The sequence below is a fragment of the Chamaea fasciata genome, unplaced genomic scaffold (genome assembly GCF_029207755.1).
Source record: "Chamaea fasciata isolate MVZ Bird 193981 ecotype frontalis unplaced genomic scaffold, bChaFas1.0.hap1 SCAF_15, whole genome shotgun sequence".
Taxonomy (NCBI): domain Eukaryota; kingdom Metazoa; phylum Chordata; class Aves; order Passeriformes; family Sylviidae; genus Chamaea; species Chamaea fasciata.
Genome location: NW_027094100.1, coordinates 10387605 through 10406779, shown reverse-complemented (window position 1 = coordinate 10406779; position 19175 = coordinate 10387605). Strand labels below are relative to the sequence as shown.

The 19175-nt window shown below is 43.2% G+C and overlaps 1 long non-coding RNA gene across 1 annotated transcript; it reads left to right on the top strand.

The window, feature by feature from the left end:
- The first annotated feature begins 15346 nt into the window (after positions 1-15346).
- Positions 15347-18379, top strand: LOC136297421 (uncharacterized). The gene is made up of 3 exons (XR_010723158.1): positions 15347-15794; positions 15945-16090; positions 17371-18379. It is a non-coding gene; the product is annotated as an uncharacterized lncRNA (long non-coding RNA).
- Positions 18380-19175: the final 796 nt, after the last annotated feature.

Below are 19175 nucleotides of genomic sequence, written 5' to 3'. Positions count from 1 at the left end.
ATATATTTTTTAGAGGAATAAATGTCCCAAATGAAACCAGTGTCCGTACTGATGCAGTTTTCCCTTCCTCATTATCTTTCTGAGTTGTGTGTGTGCGTGGGCACAGGGCATGGCACGAAGGTCTCTTGGGAAACTCCTTTGTGATAAACCATAAAGAATATCCCTATGATTTGGGTCATTTATGTCTTTCTATTATCTCCTCCTTATTTCCCTTCTCAAGAGCACGGCGGGCTAACAATAACTTTTGATACTTCAGTGCCCAGTTTGAAATGTAGAAATAGCTCAGATAGTGAATTATTCCTTTGTAATTGGAGACAAGAACCAGCAGGAGCCAGAAGGAGGATGATTGGCTTGCATTCACGTTCTCCTTCTAAAAGCCCTGCTGTTTCTTTGCTTCTACTGTACAGGAAGCAGACAAGCTGTTATTTCTCCTTGTTGAGTACAATAGGGCTTAGAAGAAATGTGTTGGGTTAATATTAACCACCTGCACTGAAAATCTTGGCAGACTTAACTCAGTCCTGTACCTTTGCAAGATGTGATAGATAACTGAATTATTGAGCAGTTCACTGCATGGGAGGTATTTCAGTCCTTCTGTAGAATAAAAGATCTTTCCTCCACGGGCATTTCAGAGCATTGTGCTGGTTTTGGCCAAAGTTTCCCTGTGCATGTCCCTGCTGTGCAGCCTCTCCTACTTTTGGAGAGCTGGCATAATTTGTCCCCACAGATGGATATGTTTATTTTATAAAGCACCCAGACAACTCAGTGGCATTTATACTTCTTAATGATAGGCATTAGGAGAACATTAAACATAGTGGTCCTGGGGTTAGTCGCTTGATTGTGTGTTAGGATTTCATGCCGTGTAGGAGGGGGAAATGAGGAGTAACAATAACACAGCTTCAAAATATGCTCTTCAGTGAGAGCAAGAGCAGTTCCAGAAAGGCTCTTGTGTGGGAGAGGCATTGACACAAGCCTGGCAGGAAAGGTGATCACAGTCCAAAGTGGATTGTGCCCAGGTCTTGGAAGACAAACATGCACGAGGAGGGATAACTTTGCATCAATGAATTCTTCCCCAAGAAGTGCAGATGACAAACTCCTTTGGAGAGCATTTCTTGAGATGTAATCAGCTTCCTCCAGGCTTTGGAAACAGCATGTTATTCAGATGTTACCTCCTGGGAAAAGGGGTTTAAGAGACCTTTGGTTTAAAAGTGTTTGCTTTAACCAAACACAGTAATTATAGTCAGAGGACGTGCTAGGATCACATACAAAGGTCACAGGAACCTCACTAGTTTAAGAACAATAAATGTACTACTGGTACAAAGAAAACTACAAACTAACAGAGGATAACCCTAATAAAACCTTCTACTCAAGATAAGTGCCAGAGCTTCAGATGTTCTGGTTACAGAGTTTCAGGATCACCATTAGGGGACATGGAAGATCTTCAATCTGCGTGAGAGGAGAAATAGCAAGTGTAATTTTCCTGCTGCCTATTAATAGAGAGCAAGTCTCAGCTCTTCATACCACTACCATCTCTGCCAGCTACCTGTTCTTGGCAGGCATTGAAGTCATGGCATGTTCTGCTCTATAGCAGGACAAATGAGTAACTCAATAAAAAACCTCAATTCTTACAAGATGACAGGGCATTTTTAAATTTCCTTTTCCTATTAGAAGCCAGAGAGAGTTCTTAAAGGTTAGGCTTGGCTCAGCAAGCGTGAATTCTTGCAAAGAAGCACCTCACTTGTTAGCTGACACAAGAACAACTCCAATTTACATTTAGAGGACATGAGTAAGAGGTCATATAGGCATTTCTTTGGCAAACAGAGCTATTAATCATTGTATTTGTTGTAAGATTAGACACAAGGCTGAGATGTGCTGAACACGAGCTGATCACTTGCAACTTCAGCTGATCTGAGGGGCAGTTTGCAAGTTTTCCTGCCACTCTGAGTTGGATCCTCCAAAACCAAAACTGTTTTAGAAGGCTGCAATGAGTCATTTTGAAGATGATTTAATGATTGGTTCCTGAACTGGGAGTTTGTTTGTCCAGACACTACTTGTGCTCACTCTGTAGTTGGTGGGATTCAGCCTGCAGCACATTATTTAGACTCCATAAGAAGAGCAGACCTGACTTACAGATGTCTTTAACATCTGGTACATCAGTTCATTTTAATTCAGAATCCTTTACCCACCCAGCTGTCCCAGTCCTGATGACTTGGAAGAGTCACTTTGTGTAGGCCATAAAATCATAATTATGCAGGTGATTTCTGAGCACTTGTACGCAGTGGGCTGCATGCAGGAACTCCTGCAAACATGGTGGTATTTTACTATCCAGCATTTTTGTGCTGTTATTGTTCAGAGAAAAGTAGATACCTGCAGAAAAGATGGAGTGAATTGGTTCAGATCTTGATACTCCGAAACATCTGACTGGGATAGACATGCGTTTGTCAATAAGAGTTCACAAAGTTTTTTCAGTTGTTTTCATGGCAGGGGGAGCACACAGGTGTTTTATAACCGTTTGTGGTCATATTCCTGGACTGGTGTGTTCCTGTAGGTTAATAGGTACAGTAACCCATAATGCCCATAGCAAGTTTATTGCTGGTGGGTTGGGGACTGGGTTTAGCATATGACAAACCTTCACATTTTGGGAAAAGGGGAAAGTAGAGAGGAGAAATCCTATTTAGCCTTGTCCTCCACTAACACCGGACATACTGCACATCAAATCCTCTGCTTGTGTGTTAATCACCCCACTCATTAAGCAGTGGAAGCTGATTAAACAAAAGTCACTCAGAGGGTCTGATGAGGGAGGCTGTGTTAAGTTCCAAAGCAGATCAAATTAGATGGCTGGATAAGTTTTGCATACATTAACATTAACTAACCCTTTCTTTTGTGAAAGAAATCCAGGCAATGTCTTTCTGAGTGAAGTATCAGGATTTTAATCATATTCTCTCATGATTAGTTCACTTATGTTTCTAATATCCGGGTCTGTATCTACAAACTAAGAGATGATACCTCATTAAAAAATCATGAATAAATACATGTAAAGATTGATAGGAAGGTGGTCCCTTTTAGATCAACATGCATGGAACAGTTACAGCTACATTTTGTGATGCTTTAGATTCAGGAGTCATTGAGATCTAAATCCCCAATGACCTAGAGATTAGATGTGCTCAGTGTCCCGAGTCATCCAGACCCTCTGTCATCTGTGTGATGTATTAATGTCATTGCTGTTGTGTTTCAGAGCAGGCGTTATCCAACCTTGCAGTGTCATTTCAAGTTCCAGCATTATGAAAACCCAGTGGTGCCAGTTCAGGTTCAGGTAGGTAACCACATACAGAATAATTTGTACTATTTCCCAGTGTTTCCTGTGCTGCTCCTGACATGCTGGATATTCAGGGATCCTGCTGAACTCTGTGGAAGCTGCTGTCTTCTGCCCCTTGTACAGGAAAGGAGGTGCTTCTGGCACTTCCATCACAGACCACTCACCTGTGAGTGATTGTGGGAGGAACACTTCTCACCTTCATGCCCATCAGGAATGGGACTTTCTGCTCTGCACTGCTCACAGGCAGATGAATACGAGGCACTGAGCAGGAAAACCTCTTTCATTGCTTCCCGTATGAGAATATCTGTGTGTAATTATGGTCACACTCCACTTGTGTCACCTTTGCCAGTATATCCATAGTAACAGGCCTGTATTGTCCTGTGCAGCAGGGAGTTCCCACGGGTTGCAAGATTTTTAAAAAATAACAGCAAAGGAAGTGACAAAACACAGCTGTTGGCAGGTACAGGCAGCAAAGTAGGGGGAAAAAAAGAGAGCAGCCATAAAGCTTTATCATTCCTTTCCTGCAGAATAAATTCAAATGCGCTCTGCCCTATCAGTTTTAGGCAGACAGATGACAGATGCCTGCAGACTAGAAAGGCTCGATAATATTGCATTATTATTATGGCTCCTTTAGAGAGGATAACATTTCAACTATTACAATGACTGCTTTGTGCTGGCTCATTGTTAACGACCTACTTTATCACCATCAGTAACCTGAATAGCAAAGCTCTCCCTGGATATGGTAATCGAGAATCGATTTGCAGCTGGAGCTAAGCCTGGCTGCCACTCTTGGAGTCTGAGGAGTGGCTTCCAGCCTGTTCATTTTTCTTTCTCCTTTAAAAGCTGGTTAGGAACAGACCAGTGTCACTTCACTGATACATACCTGAGCCTCTCTTACTGCAAACTAAGCCTGTGTCGTGCTTCTGGGATGAAACCTTATGAAAAGTCCTGGGCTATCAGGATTTGCTGTCAGACTGCAAGTAGTTGACTCAGCCAGTAACTCCTGACTGGTATAAAGAGCTGGGAAAACATCTTCCTGGGAGAAAAAATCCTTTTGCATCATTACACAAAGACTAAATATCCCTGTGAGTGGGTAATTGCTGGGCCCACCAGAGTTCAGATTCTTTGGCCCTGGCATACACAAAGGATCACAAACTACTTCTTGATGCTGATGATATTATCCTTTTAATACCTCATTTTTTTTTTCAATCTCACCAGTAGGAATAGGTCTCAGCACTGAGCCTCTGTCACTGTATTTTAGGCATGGCAATCAATAAACACAAAGCCTTACAGGCTTATCACATAACTAAATTGAAAACCTAAGGGTGGTTCTGAAATCAGATTTGAGCTGTCTCCAGTCCACTGTATCACTTGTGTTAAGAAAGTGAGGCTGGTTATCTTCTGCCTTCAAAGAGAAACAGAAGTTCCAGATGTCTGCTTTTCTACAATAGGAGGTGTGCTTTGAAGTCTGCATGTCCCAGTCTTAAACCTGACAGATAATCTCCAAAGGAGTGTGTTTCAATAAATGTAATCTGTATTCTTGTCCCCAAACACCCTCTAAATTCACATCCTCTGAATACTCAGGATGTCAAGAGATTCTTTAATTCACCTCCCTGCCCTTGGACACAGATCCATTCCCTCTTCTGAGGAGAGGCTGCAAAGTTCCCCATTTTGATGCCACTGAACACCTCAAGGGTTCTGCTCAAAGAATCAGTGAGAAGAGGTCATTTCTAGGTTATTTTTGTGTGAATGATTGGGTTCTTCTGAAATGGACAGAAAGTACCATCTCAGGAGCCTCCTGTCCTTATATAGATCAGAGAGTGTGACAGTAGTTTCTACAGCAATAGAGTGAAAGAGCTTGGATTACCTCTTAGGGCACTGAGAATATGATCTGAACCTTAACACTACACAGCTGAAATTCCTCCCGTTTTGCAAAAGAAGGAAAGGTGTTGCTGCCTAGTGGTGACTCACTGTTCAATGAAATATTGTCCCACCACTGTCAACGGGACCAGGGCATGACAAGCCACGAAAAGCACAATTGATTCTGGATACAACAGAAATCCTTCCACCTCTGGGGGGCTGGTGGAGAGGAGGCACAGTTTGAGCTGCTCCTCTTGGTCCTTCAAGTCTTTGTTTACTCTGTCACTGGATAGATTCCTTCCAAAGCACCAAGGAAAAAGAAAGTCATGGCTCATAATTGCTCATTATGAATTGTTACAGCTCCTTGAGTCCAGTCAGCATTTGTGAGCCAGTCTTTTAGCACTGGCATTATGAGATGTATTTATTCCATATTAATTAGTGCACACATTTGGGATTACTGAGCATCTTCGTCTTGGGATATTAGACTTCCAGAGAAGCTGCTCACCTCAGGCAAAGATATCCCCCAGTAAGCAGATTCCCACTGGGCAAAGCTCATTAATTAATCAAAAGCTCTGGATTAGCATTTTGAAGCCAGGCATGGAAGTGACCGGCTAGGAGTAGCTGAATAAAAATTAAACCCGACCATCTCATGACAGCAGCACACAGCTGCACTCTCTCCATTTCCCTTCTGACTTCTCCATTTCCCTGTGAGGATATTCAGCCTTGGCAGAACCTGTCAGGTATTCTTTCATTTCCTTCAGAAAGTCCTGGTAGTGCCTGGAAGAAAAAGGGGGAGAGGGGGAATTTGGCAACAGAAGAAAATGACAGTGCCAGAGGTGGCTGGAAAACACTGTCAGTCTTAAGACTCTCTCATCCTGGAGACTTCAAGAAGATTTTAAGCTCCTTAATGGGAACAGTCTTAAGGGGGGCGATGTTATAGAAGTGTTTACAAGGAGAAAAGCCTTCTGTTGCAGGGAACTTACATAATGCTGACTCAGCTTGTCTGATGGATGAGACAAAGGGAGGGTTGGCAGCAAAATGGAGCTGCTGCAAACCACAGTGCCCTGGTGGGGAACTGCTGAATGCTGGTGTGCCGGAGGTGATGGGGGATTTACAGATGCTGATCACAAAGGAAGTTTTAGATCCTGGCAGTTCTGTGTAGGCACAAAAGTATTTACTATACTGTTCTGTGTGCAGTAGAGTGATGAAGCCTCAGCCTTGGTTTAGGAAGATGAGTGTCCCACTGCACTCAATGGAGAGAAGTTCAGCCCCTGTTGAGCCTTCTTGCAGTGGCCAAAGTGAAGTTTTATACACATTCCCCAATGTAATCTCATATTCTTATGGATTGGCCTCTCCTTTAGATGACTGCTGAGAGGATGCAACAGCCACTTTCTTGTCTGTAGTCTAGTTTTTATAGAAGGAAAATTTGAAAGTTTCAGGGGTTTCAGACAGGCTCATTCCTTTTGTCCCTCATCTTGGAATCTCAGCTTTCATGAGCACAGGTGGAAGGTGCACATTTCCCTGTGAGGCCCTGGTAATCATATCTGTATCAGCAAAGATCAACACCGTTCCTGTTCAGCCCACAAGCATGACCTGGCTTCTCCTTGAACTGCAAATAAACATCTCCAGGGCTGATTTAAGGGTTCTGCGTGTTACGACTTTTGGCTCTGCTTACGGCAGTGCCTGACACGCCCTGTTCAGCACCTCAACCAAGAGAAAATCTCCTATCAGACAGATGGGTAATACAGTCAAACCTCAAAACCGACTGAGCCACTGCCTAATGAGTTTTCAGTTTAAGAAGACATGACAGAATAAGGGTAGGAAAAAGACTGCTTTTCCTCCTATATCCCTCTATTCATTCTGTTAGACAGAAAAAAAGAAAACCTCGACTGACCTAAAACCCATCCAGTTCAATATTGGGCTGAGGGACAGGAGTATCTTGGTGTCAGCTTTGGCTTCTGTGGCCAGGTCCAGCAGCTGGCCAGGGTTGGGATGTCCTCTAGTGGAGCTGCGGGAAACTCAGCTTTCTGGAAAGAAGCTGATAATAGCTTCCCTAAGCATTGCTTTGGCTTCCTGCAGAGAGAAGTCTGGAGAGTTCCAGATATTTTTATCAGTTGTTAAATTCAGCACACTGTCGCCATTACGGGCCTCTGCGAGAGCCTGATCACTCCCAGTGTGAATTCTACATTGCAACACTGAATAAAGAGAAGTACTTGCCTTGCCTGCAAGGAGGAGAGAGATAATGCTCCTACATTTCCGTAGGGGCTGTAAAGCAGATCTGAAGGGGCTGTGGTGCCAGGCTTCTCTGGGTTCTTTGAGCTTAGTTGGTGTGCAGGCACAGAGCTCTGGCTCTGTGTGAATGCCTCCCCACTTCAGGATAAAACAGTGGATGGGGCAGGGACTTTGAAATGAGGCCCCATCTCTAAACAGGAACGGTCTTGGTCACGTTCATGAAGCAGAAAGTTTGAGGGAAGTGTATCCTGAAGCTTGGGTCACAGCAGCACATTTCACCCATCTGAGGTGGGAGGATAGATTTAGCCTCTGCCAGTTTTTAAAAAGCCATAGTCAATTGAAGTTGCCAAGTGTTGGGAAACACTGTAAAATTCAGCTGGTGCCTCTGTCTGAGGGGAAAGTGATGAACTACTCTGGTGTTATATTTCTCCATAGGAGAAGGAATAGGTGCAGCCTGAAGAAGCCAAGACTTATTTTTCACCCAAAGTGCTTAAAAATTAGTTCAACCTGAAGTGAATGTTCCGCTACCCATCCTGCTTTGTTAGTAATGCAAGAGTAATAGAAAAAATATATTGACAGAACTGTATGTGCAGAGTAGAGAGCAAAGCCTACCCGTGCTCACGGGGAAGACTATTACTGATTGCTGCAAGAGTGTTTCTCAAAATGGTTTATAAGGCATCAGCAAGTCTTTAATTTAACTGTGTGCCATTATTACATGCTGAGTGTGGTTTATTATTGTGCTAATAAACCATAAAGAAGACTCTATAACTTCATTACCACAGTCAATTGCCATGTGCAGTGTTAATTTGCCAACAGATCATTAATTGCCGGTACTCGCTGCAACGTAGACATAAAGCAAAACTATTGGGCAGAGTTTCTTCTCCAGGCTCTGTTCTGCTGACAGCAGTAAGACTGAGAACACACAGAAATAGCTGTGATTTGCCAGCAGAAAGGCTTAGGGGAAGGGAGCCATGGAGGTTTCCAATCCCAGGAGTAGAATCACGAAATCAGAAAATAATTTGGGTTGTAAGCGACCTTTAAAGGCCACCCAGTCCCACAGCCCTGCCATGGGCAGGGATATTTGAATTACATCAGGCTGTTCAGAGCCCTGTCCAGCCTGACCTTGAATGTCCCCAGCAGTGGGGTACCCTGTGCAGAGGTGTTACCACCCTCATCATAGTAAAACTTGTTTATAGCTAATCTAAGTCAACACTCTTTTAATTTAAAATCATCACCCCTTGACCTATTACTACAGGCTCTACTGAAAATCTCTCCCCATGTTTCCTATGGGCTCCTTTTAAACAGTTGAAGGCTACAATGAGGAATCCCCAGTGACTTCTGTTCCCCAGGCTGGACAACCCCCAGTTCTCCCAGTTCTGTTCTCTCAGTATTCCCTGACTGGCCTCTTGGCCCAATAAAGGCAGGTTTTGAATAAAACCAGATGGTTTCTGACTTGAACCTTTAAAAATCCATGTTTTACACAGTTTAAGGATTTCCCAAATGTAACTGGGGAGTATCATTTTTCCATAGAGGGGAGACCAAAACAAAATATCTCATTTGGCTGAATTAATCTCTTCAGTAAAGTGCTATAGTGCATTGTTATATTTGGTTAATTTTGCACATTAAGTTGGTTTGATCCCTCTTTATCTACCAAATGGGCAGTACCACAGGCACATATATGGTTGTATGTTATTGAGCATGGTCAGCAACAGCTTAGAGTGCCCTGGGAAAGCTGTTGGAGTAGGAAAATGCAGTTTAATGCTGATAGAAATAAAGATGTTTACATCGGCCCAGCAACACAAAACAAAACATTTAGCTTTTGAAATAGTGGAAATGCCAAAACATCCTTAAAGATCTCTAATCCTGTGGGAATTTCATCTTTTGCCTGATTCACTATAAACCTGAACACTGGAATTTTATCTGGGGATGAAATTCCAAACTCTACTCTGCTGCATCAGTGCATTTTTTTCCAGTTTCAGACCAAAAATGTAATGGTCCTGATGCTGCATGTGGTGTAGCTCTCTCTCTTAATGATACCATTACAACAGGGAAATTTTAATGCTCACTTTCCTTTGAGTTATACAGCCCCACTCAGTTCAGGTGCAGTATGGGGTTCATTAAGCTTCACAGGAGGTGATCTTTAAATTCCAATCCAGATTTGCTGGCACACTAATGTCCTGTTACAAAGGTTGTCTTGCACTTTATTACCTGGAAATCTGAAAGGCTCTAAGGGATAAAAAATTCCTGCCAAAGTCAATGTGGGATATTCCTTTACGTGTGCACCCCAGGGGATTTATAGAGTGGGACTTGTTCCTGTGAGACAGAGATGGAAAAGTGCTCTGCAGCTTTCAGCACCCTGAGGTGGCCCTGGCCCCTGCTCTGGGGAAAGAGTTGGTGTCTAACTGGGGAGTTTCTCTGGCTCTGATGACAAGGTGGCAATGTAACACCGTGGTCACCTTTACCCTGCAGCTTGTTTCTAATTAGTAGGAATAAGGTAAGGGGAAAAATACAAGTGAGAGAGTGCCTGAAAGTTTAAGGGCATTAATTGCCTCCCGGCTGTCAGGGTAGTAATTAAATTCATCTTGTTGACTTCAGCTTTGTTGTGATTATGTGAAATTAATCTTCAAGCACGCTGAAAGCTTCCACTGCTGTCTGTTTTAGTGCTGAAACCAGCAAATCCCAAACAATATGCAGGGAAGCATTGGCATGTATCTGGAAGTCACCCAATTAAAAATGTCAAGTTAGAAAAATGCAATTAAACTTTTTTCCCGGTTTGCTTTTGTGCATTGTTTTTCCCATTGTTTTTTCTCCCAACCAGGCTAAAACTATGTCTATCTCTCTGGAAGGGCAAAAACTCAACTTGCAAATCATTTGAGCAGGTCACAAGAGTCCAGTTGCAATTCCTCTCCTGATCCTTAGCTCAGGCTGGATTAGATGTAAAGGATTACTTGGAAATTTCAGCTCTCAAAGAGCAAATCCCTCCTGCTTGTTAACTTTCGATTAGTGCTGTCAGCCTTCCGGTGCTGTGCATCACACACAATTAAAAGCAGTTTCTGCCCCAGAAAGTTGGAACTCAACCCCCCTGCTTAGTATGCAAATGCATTACCTGACTTGTGCATATGTGTTAAAAATTTATGCATCAATGTAGTCAGTGAAAGCTTGCTATTAACATCAACTAGTACTCTAAGCCCTTTTTATGTAAGTGAGGTGTTCATAAATACGTTCTTGCATTTTACATCCCTACTTTCAGAAAAAAAAAGTAATTTTTCCATGAATATATAAATGCTCTTGTAGCTGGAGTTACTGTATTAATTAAATGATGTTCACTCTTAAGCAGCAATGTAGTAAGGAGTAATTGATGGGGTGGGTGCTCACATCTAGGCAGAAACAATGTTTATTATCTCTGCTCGCTGCTTTTAGCTGCTAGATTCTGCTTATGAGAATTTGATAAAGCTGCCAGCATGATTTACTTTCTTCTGCTATGTTTTGATGTCATCTTTGAGAAGCCAGCAACCTCAGTAACCAAAACCTGCAGCAAGAATCACCCACTTCTCAGGGTATGAGGTAGTCAGGCACCCCATGATGTGTGAGATCTGTGTGGAGAAAGAAACCAATGAAAACTATATTGTGTGGACAATAAAGCAGCAGAAGAGTAGCAGAAATCAGTTTTGTTTTCTCTCGTGAATGTGAACACTGAGTTGATATTGTTGAGTTGCATTCACTGAACAAGGCACTGCAGGTGAACTGAATGCCTGAACTTCCCAGGCTGCAATCAGTGCTCCTTTGTGCCTCCTTTGACAACAGAGAAACTCCATGGAGGATGCTCCTTCTCTCACCCTTGGAGTGAGCAGTTGGCACAATAAGGGAACTGGGAGGAAGGGGTTTTTAGTGCTGAATTTCCTATGTCTTTGTACAATATTCTCTAGCCACTACCAAAGGAGGACACTCAGTGGTCCCAGAGGAGTTGCACCCTGTGGAAGGTACCCGGAAGCAGTGTATCCAGGAGGGGAGACACTAGGACGTGCTGGAATCTAGCTGGGTCCTCTCCAACTCCCCAGAAGTTTGCTCAGGTGTATTGCTCCATGGCCTGACTGACAGAAAAATCCAGAGCCCTCTTATCTGGATATTCATCCCCACTTCTGTGTGGCACCTACCTGATTCTCCAGCTGGTCAGAGAAGGTAGTAACCAATCCCTGCCTCTGCAGGCTGTGCACAAAGGCTTCACAGGATCCCTTTGGGGGTAACTGTTGGACACCAGTCTGGATGACGGTGTCCTATTGACTCTTTTTACCTTGGGGGGCCACATTCAGTCCCATGATGCTGTGTTACAACACATAACCCCTGTTCCTTACCTCTAATACAGGTTATGCTGTACAAAATATGTCAACTGAGAGAGGGCAGAGCTCAATTTTCCAGAGCTTGTATTACAAGGAGAGGGTTTGCACATGAAAGCAGCTGCTGGATGCAGAGCCTGGTTGCTGATGTGGCTAACCTATTTCTGAAACCGTTTGTTTTCCTGAATCTCACTAGGTTTTGCCTTACAGACTAAATTTGCAGAAGTCCCAGTCCAAGACTGGGGTATTTTTACCCTTCTGGAAACCCAGAATTCTTAATAAGCCGAGTATTATCCATGATTGATTCCATTGGCATTGGCTACACACCTGACAAGCATCCCAAACCAGTCTTGTATTCTAGCCTAGGGCAGCTCTTGGCCTTGCTGTTTGTCGGCTCCCCCAAAGGGAAGAGCCATGAGGAATTAGTGCCAACACTTGTAATATTGCAGGAGAGGAGTCTCCATCAGCAGAAAGAGATGAGGCTGGTGTCTCAGATAAATCTTTCCTTCATTGACTGCATCATCCAAAAATTCTCATTTGGATTTCAGAGGAAAACACATACTTATCCATGTGGGCTAGAGCAGCATTAGATCTATAGCTAAACCTCCAAGAGAAGATAGTAAACTACTAGAGTTTTGGGAAATTTAGTTAAGGTCCCTGTGTCAAGGAAGGTCAAGCGTGCTCTGTTAGGTCAATCTGACCTGGCTCCTTTCCCAGAAAACCTGACCTGTTTAACTGGGGTGTCTAAGCAGCCTAATTGCTGGAAGCTGTCTCTGCAGCCTGTAGATAGAACCTGTAAAAACAAGGAATTGCCCACCTGAGGTATGGTATAAGTGGAATTGAAATGAAGATTTTAAGACACAGTGTGGAGGGCAGTGAGGGCAGACAAACCACTGCAAAGCGTGTCATGTTCTGCAGGAAGTGCTGAGGTTCCTGGAGTTCATTGTCCCAAGACCTTCTGACACCTCGTTTAGCAGAACTTGCCCCAGGCCTTTGGATGGGTTTGGCTCGCCTTCTAAGATCCCTGAGAAAATAAATTGCAAGCTTGGGGTACAACCTAACTGCTCATTTAATGACCTTAGCTAATTTCCTCACACAGTTTGACTATGCTCAGTTGAAAGTCCTCTGGTAGGTGCAGCCACCAAAGAAGTTTCCTGAGGTTATAATTCTGAAATCTCATACCTACTCCACAAACAAGCATTTTATCCACCCCCACAGCCCAGTCCTCCATCCCAGCAGAGGAAGGCACCACAGTTTGGGTTTCCAGTAACCCCATCAGGTGATGCTGCTGTTATCAAAGCCCAGCTGGAGCATCTGAGCCTGGGGGGCAGCAGTGCTCTGCCACTTCCCGGCAGTTCTGACTTTCTGTGCTGCCAGGAGTCCTGGAGTTTGGTGAGGGGGCCGCAGCTCCAGGGTCAGCACAGGAGCAGATGCTGCCCAGGAGCTCCAGGCTTCTCCCTCCCAAAGCTGGCAAGGTCTGCACTGCAGATGGATCCTGGGATCTTCTGGGTTTTGAGTATCTTAAATACAGATTCCCCCCCACAAGGCTTTCATTCATTAAAAAAGGCCTTCCTCATTAAAAAACAGGAAAATTGCTGACCCTAAATTTAACCCCAAGGTTAACTTTTTAACCCCAATTTCTCTCAGAACTATTTATTTTAGAGTGCTCTATTATATTTTGAGCAGTGCTGACAGGCGATGGTTCTGGAATAGCGAAATGTCTTGCAACCATGGTAACACAGTGTACTCATTGGAAAGTTTTCTGATATTAAAAAAATCATTTTGCCACAATCTTGCCCATTAAATTTCATATGATATTCCAAAGGTTTTTGTTTGGATGCACAGAAGCCTTCTCTACATTGCAGAGAATCACTCTGACATGATACACAGCATTTGCCCCTGGAGCATCTGACAGGAAAGAGCCCAAAGGAATCTGCTTTGAAAGCTAACAAGTTGGAAAAATTGGAACTATCATCATTAAAGGGTGCTTTTGCTCTGGTCCATTGTACAATTGCCTTGTTTCAGATACAAAAACAGATACTAAAAAAGTGGTTTTATAAATATATTAACAATAAAAGGAGGGCCAAGGAAAATTTCCATCCTTTTTTGGACATAGGAGGGAATGTTGTCACCAAGAATGAGGAAAAGCCTGAAGGACTGGGCAATCCCTCTCCACTTTTTCCACTTTGTTATCCTTTCTCCCAGTGGGATAGAACTCCTGCTTGCTGAAATCACCACTTACTCGACTGTAAATATTACACACAGTTTACCTCTCTCCATTATGGCTGTCTCTCTCCTGAATTTATATCAAATCTTACTCTTTTACTCCTGTATTATGCCAAATTAAAATCTCCTAAGTGCATGAAAAGTGGTGACTGTAATGCCTAAGCAAAAATTAATAAAGCCAGGAGAGAACATGAAGTCAATAATCTGATTCTGACAGCTTGCTTTGTCTCTGTGGCCAGGCTCTAAGGATGTACTAGTGTTTTCCTCTGTTTAAAATTAATTGAACTATTTTATCATATCAGATAAGAGTGCACTCTTTGTGCTATTGAAGTGATAATTATGACATGATAATTACAGGCTGTGGCCAGCATGATTCTGTGAATGAGTCAGCACAGGCAATTAGTTTGAGACAGCAACTTTGTGTGAATGTGTCCCTACAGACAGAGCTAAAGGATGGTCTGGCTGCTTATTATCTCTGGTCCTCAAGCTTCCTTATTCACAGGAGGCTAGGGCTTTTTTTAAATGGTTGTTCTGGTTTTGGGAGGGATTTGGGGGTGGGGGGCTTCTTACTGATTTTCTTTCCAGTTTGGCCAATCCGTTTGTGTAAATATAATGACTGCAGGAATGAGAGACAGAAAAAGACAGCAGCAGGGCCAGTCCCTAAGGCTGTGGGTTCTGAGCTCTGTGATGGTGTTCTCTGAGAAATTCTGCTTGATGCCAGGACGATTTGGGCTCCCCATGCCTGCTGCATCTTAGTGTGATTCCATTCAAGTAATCCACCTCCGAGTTTCCTAAATCATCCTTCACTGTGATTTCCCACTGGTAAGCCCATGCCCCCCTGAGCCCACTGAAAAGCCTAAAGAATGTCCTGCAAGAAGGAAGACAAAATACTTGTTAGCAGAAAAGGCTCAAAACATCAAATGTTGCCAAACAGCTGCTTGGTTTTGGCCAGCTCAAAGCACGAGGGTATTTCATTCCAAGCCATTTCCAGTCTGAACCAGGAGACAAGGTAAGCAGAGATACGTGCAAATAATGAAGTAATGAAACAGTCTTGGGAGACAGCAAAGAGTGCAGGGAAGTAAACTTGTTGGATTATTGGCTCCTAGAGGGAGGGTAGGAAAGGAGAGAGTTGTTTGATTCTAGGAGTTCTTGCCATCTGTGATCTCAGGTGAAAAAAGGAATAATCCTCATCTCAGAACACATCAGTAACTCATTGCAATAAATAACACACGGGGCAACAAACTGAGGAATGAAGAGAAAACACAACAAGGAACAGCTGCTGACTAAGGGAACATCAACCATCCTGTGAGCTGTGAGACAGTGGAAGAATCATTATGGGATTGTGCAATTAATGGTGATGCCCATCAGTGTGATCCAACAGAGCTGGTTTAGGGACACCTTTCCTTGCTTTGCAGAGTTCAAGTTTGCAACCCTAATTTTCTTTGGCTCTGCTTGTAATTACATCTTAGCTGTATTATTCATTTATTACAATGTTTATTTTGAAGCTGCTTCCACCCGCAAATATGAATGTCATAAGATCAGGCAGCAAAAATGGAGAGGGTATATTTTTATTCCTTGAATGCCATGGCATGTCACTACCTCTGAAATGTCATAAGAGGTGCCACTGCCTCATCCCAGACCCCTGGTGGATGTGATGAGCTACAGGGAACTGTTCAGCAGGAAGGGTTTGTGTAGGACATATTGCCTCCTGATAAAAGGAACCAACACGTCAACACGTGTACAACAAGTCGCTATTAGGTGTGGATTTGGAGTTCAAAGAGAGAAGCTCTCTCACATCCCAATGCTCCTTGGAAATCTGCAAACACCAAGTGAGAATGTGATTCATAAAAAAACAGGGGCCTGTCCCATGGCTTGTAGCAAAATTGTGTCCTGTAACCTGCAAAAGTGAGGTATTTTTATTTATTGGGAAAGGCCCTGTTGGATTGAGGATAAACTTGTGCTGTGCTTCTCTTTTGCAGGTCAAAAGGAAATTGGAAATATTGTCCCATGCAGCCGAAGTGACAGCTGTTTGAGTGGCACCCAGCAGAACTCCTGGACATGTAGTGCCTGGCCTAAACTCAGTTGTAAGAATAGCTAAAAGATCAATGTCAATACGTATTTTTTGGTAAGGAATTGCATTCCTTATTTTTCCTTTGTTCTCTTCATGTGGCTGCAGAAACTTTATAATCACCCTTTCCCCTCTTCTTTACCCACTAACTTTCAGAGGAAATTGTTGAACATGAAAGCCAGACACATCGTCAGTAGCATTTTCCCTTCACTTACATAACAGGATATGAATATTGATAATTGCTATCTCTGACACTCTTCTTGTTAACAGGTTTCAACCTGCAAAAGAATCCAAAATACCATGCATAAAATCCTAAATATTAAAATTCCTAGTCTCTGCCAAAAATAATGTTTCTAGCTTTCCAGTTTCTTCCCCTTAACGAAGAGGGGAACAAATATTGAAAAAAGAGTAGGAGAGAAATGTTGGCTGGAGAGGACCTCTGGTGGTCAGTAACTCGAATTCCCATTTGGAGCAGGAATATTGCCAGCAGAGCCAATAAAGAAAGCTGCTCTAAAGCAGATACTCCCTGCTTGTGTTTTTAATTATGTATGCTCATTCATTTCACACAATAAAGCAGGTTTCTGTGTTACTGGGGAAACCACAGCCCAGGAACAGAGTGCAGCACTCCAGGTCTTGGCAGGGAAGGAGCTCTGAGCTGAGAACAGTGGGGCACCATGGCTACAAAGGTGGTTTGCACCTGAAAGGTGGTTTGTAGCTCAGCCCTGCTGTCCTGGTGGTTGGAATCAGAAGGAGCTGCTCCATGTTGGTGTCCCACAGCAGGGATGTCGGGGTGGAGGTTCAGGATGTCCCCATCATCTCTGATCCTGTGGCATACGGCTGGAAGGTCAAAATTAACAGCTGAAGTTATTTTGGCCAAGATTTTCTTAATGAAAAACTGATATTGAATGTCATTTGTTGATTTACACCAATGTATGTTTTTCTGAGAGTGGCAGTGGTCCTGAAAATCCAGTAGGATCGGGAAGTGAACCCAAATGTCTGTACACAGGGATGATGTTTCATAGAGCCACTGATGCAAGTGGAAAAGAATAAATTAAAAATATTACACTGAAAAAGCAGCTGTACAGTTGGGACTGTGCAGTGTGCGGCTATTATCTCTGACTTTAACTTACTGAGAAATCCAGACTATAAATGTGATCCAGGTTCTCCAGTTCCTCTCATTTGGAGTGAAGGAAAGCAGGACATACAGTCCCAATGATGCCCTGCATGGAATTGCTGGAGAACCAGTGAAATAATCTCAGCTTTGTTTGTGCAGTTTGAATAACACTTCTCAAACAATTTATCCAACAATGACATCTGGTGGCTGTTTCCTTTGACAGGTGGTTCTTACAGAAGGATCCTGCCAGGAGTTGTCTGGGGGTGAACATCCCTGTGGCAATAATTCCCTGGGGTTCTATTTTTGGGGAAAAACTGGAGAACACTGAGACCCATTCCTTGCTCCTGGCAGCAGCCTGGTGCTCACCCAGGAGCTGGTGATGCCCAGATTTGCCTAATCCAGAAAAATCTGCAGGGCAGACCAGGGGGTCTCCTCAGCCCCTCATTGCTGCCCCTCACCTGTGCTCCTTGGATGCTTCCACAAGACCCGTGGCCATCGAGGGGGACGTTTGGGCACCTGTGACTATCACAGGGGATCTCCTGGCCACCAGGTGGAACCCAAGTCATGCCTGGCTTCTCAGACTCTCGGTGCCAAACGCTCCTTTCAGAACTTGCAGGAACTCAGTGCTCCTCTTCCGTGGGTTTTGCCGTTCTGGGGTGTTGGGTTTGAGGAGAACACAGGTCCTCAGGGAAAAATGCCCAGGGAATATTTTGCAGGCAGCAGCAAGACATGGAGTTTTAAAACTGACTGGTGGAAGGAGTGGCATGACTGAATTTGATGGATTTTGTTCCATATTAAAGTGATGCAGCAAGATAACAGCTAAGCCCTGGAAATTCTCAAATCTTGCCTTGTTTCTTGGGGAACACAGCAGAAACCTACTGACCTTGGTCTGTAAAGGTCTCGTCACATAGTCAGGCTCCAGCTATCCTGGGCTGGATTGCTGTCTGATACTCAGCATATTCAAACCCAGCATTATTAATTAAAGTTGTTTCACTTAGACTTCAAACTAAATTCTTCATTTTATATCCTCTCACTATATCCTCAAAGGTTTTTGCCTTGGAAACTCACTGGTTAATGCTGGGAACCACTAGTGGTGGTTAGTACTGGTTTTTTTTTTTTTTTTGCTACAAAATTATCTTTATCGCTTCAAGATATTACAAAAGACTTGGGGGATTTTTGTAAAGTATGTGCTTTTATAAAAGATTAACAGAATTTGGTTGTGTTTTATTTGGTTTTGGGGTTTTTTTTTCCCTGTGGCCTTTAAAAGTCTTGGAAACTGCTATGAAAAATGGTGTGTATATAAACATATATATATATATATATATACACACACATATATGTGTGTGTGTGTGTGTGTATAGCCCATTTAAAAATACACAGTAGCCCACACATTTGGGACCCCTACAGCTCCGCTGTTGCTGCTGCTCTTTTTCCCTTTGTTTCCCTGCCAGGACCAGCAATTATGGGCTTTTTATTCCTCCCCTCAGAGAGGGAGCCCAGAGTCAGCCCAGAAAGATCATACATGGTTAATACTCTGTGGCTTGTTGACTCACACATCGAAAATAATTTCTAAATATCTTTGTACTCTTTAACCTACTGTTTATTCTCATTACTGGCACAGAAAGAAAATTTGTGATTCCTGCTGAAATCCATGGCTGCTCAGGATGCACCACGGGTGCCCTGCTCAGCATCTCAAAATCTTGATAATCTTTATCTACTTTGCTCTAATGTTTGCTCTTGTTTATTTGCAGTGGTGTCATGTCACTGAGGTATCAGGAGCTGAACTCATTTCTTTCATGGTTTAACACTCTAAATGTGTGAACATCAATGATGCATAAGATGCCGTAACCCAGCTCTACCATCTGTCTGCTGGTTGGGGAGGAGAGCATTAGGATGTTTCACCAGCAAATGCCACAGTGTTTTGCTTCAACATCAAAACCAGTGTGAGTTTTGTTCTCTTGTTCTTTTTAAAAAATTTAGTTCTTCCGCTAAAATTCGACCAAATTAGGGCAAGCGACTCAAAATCAA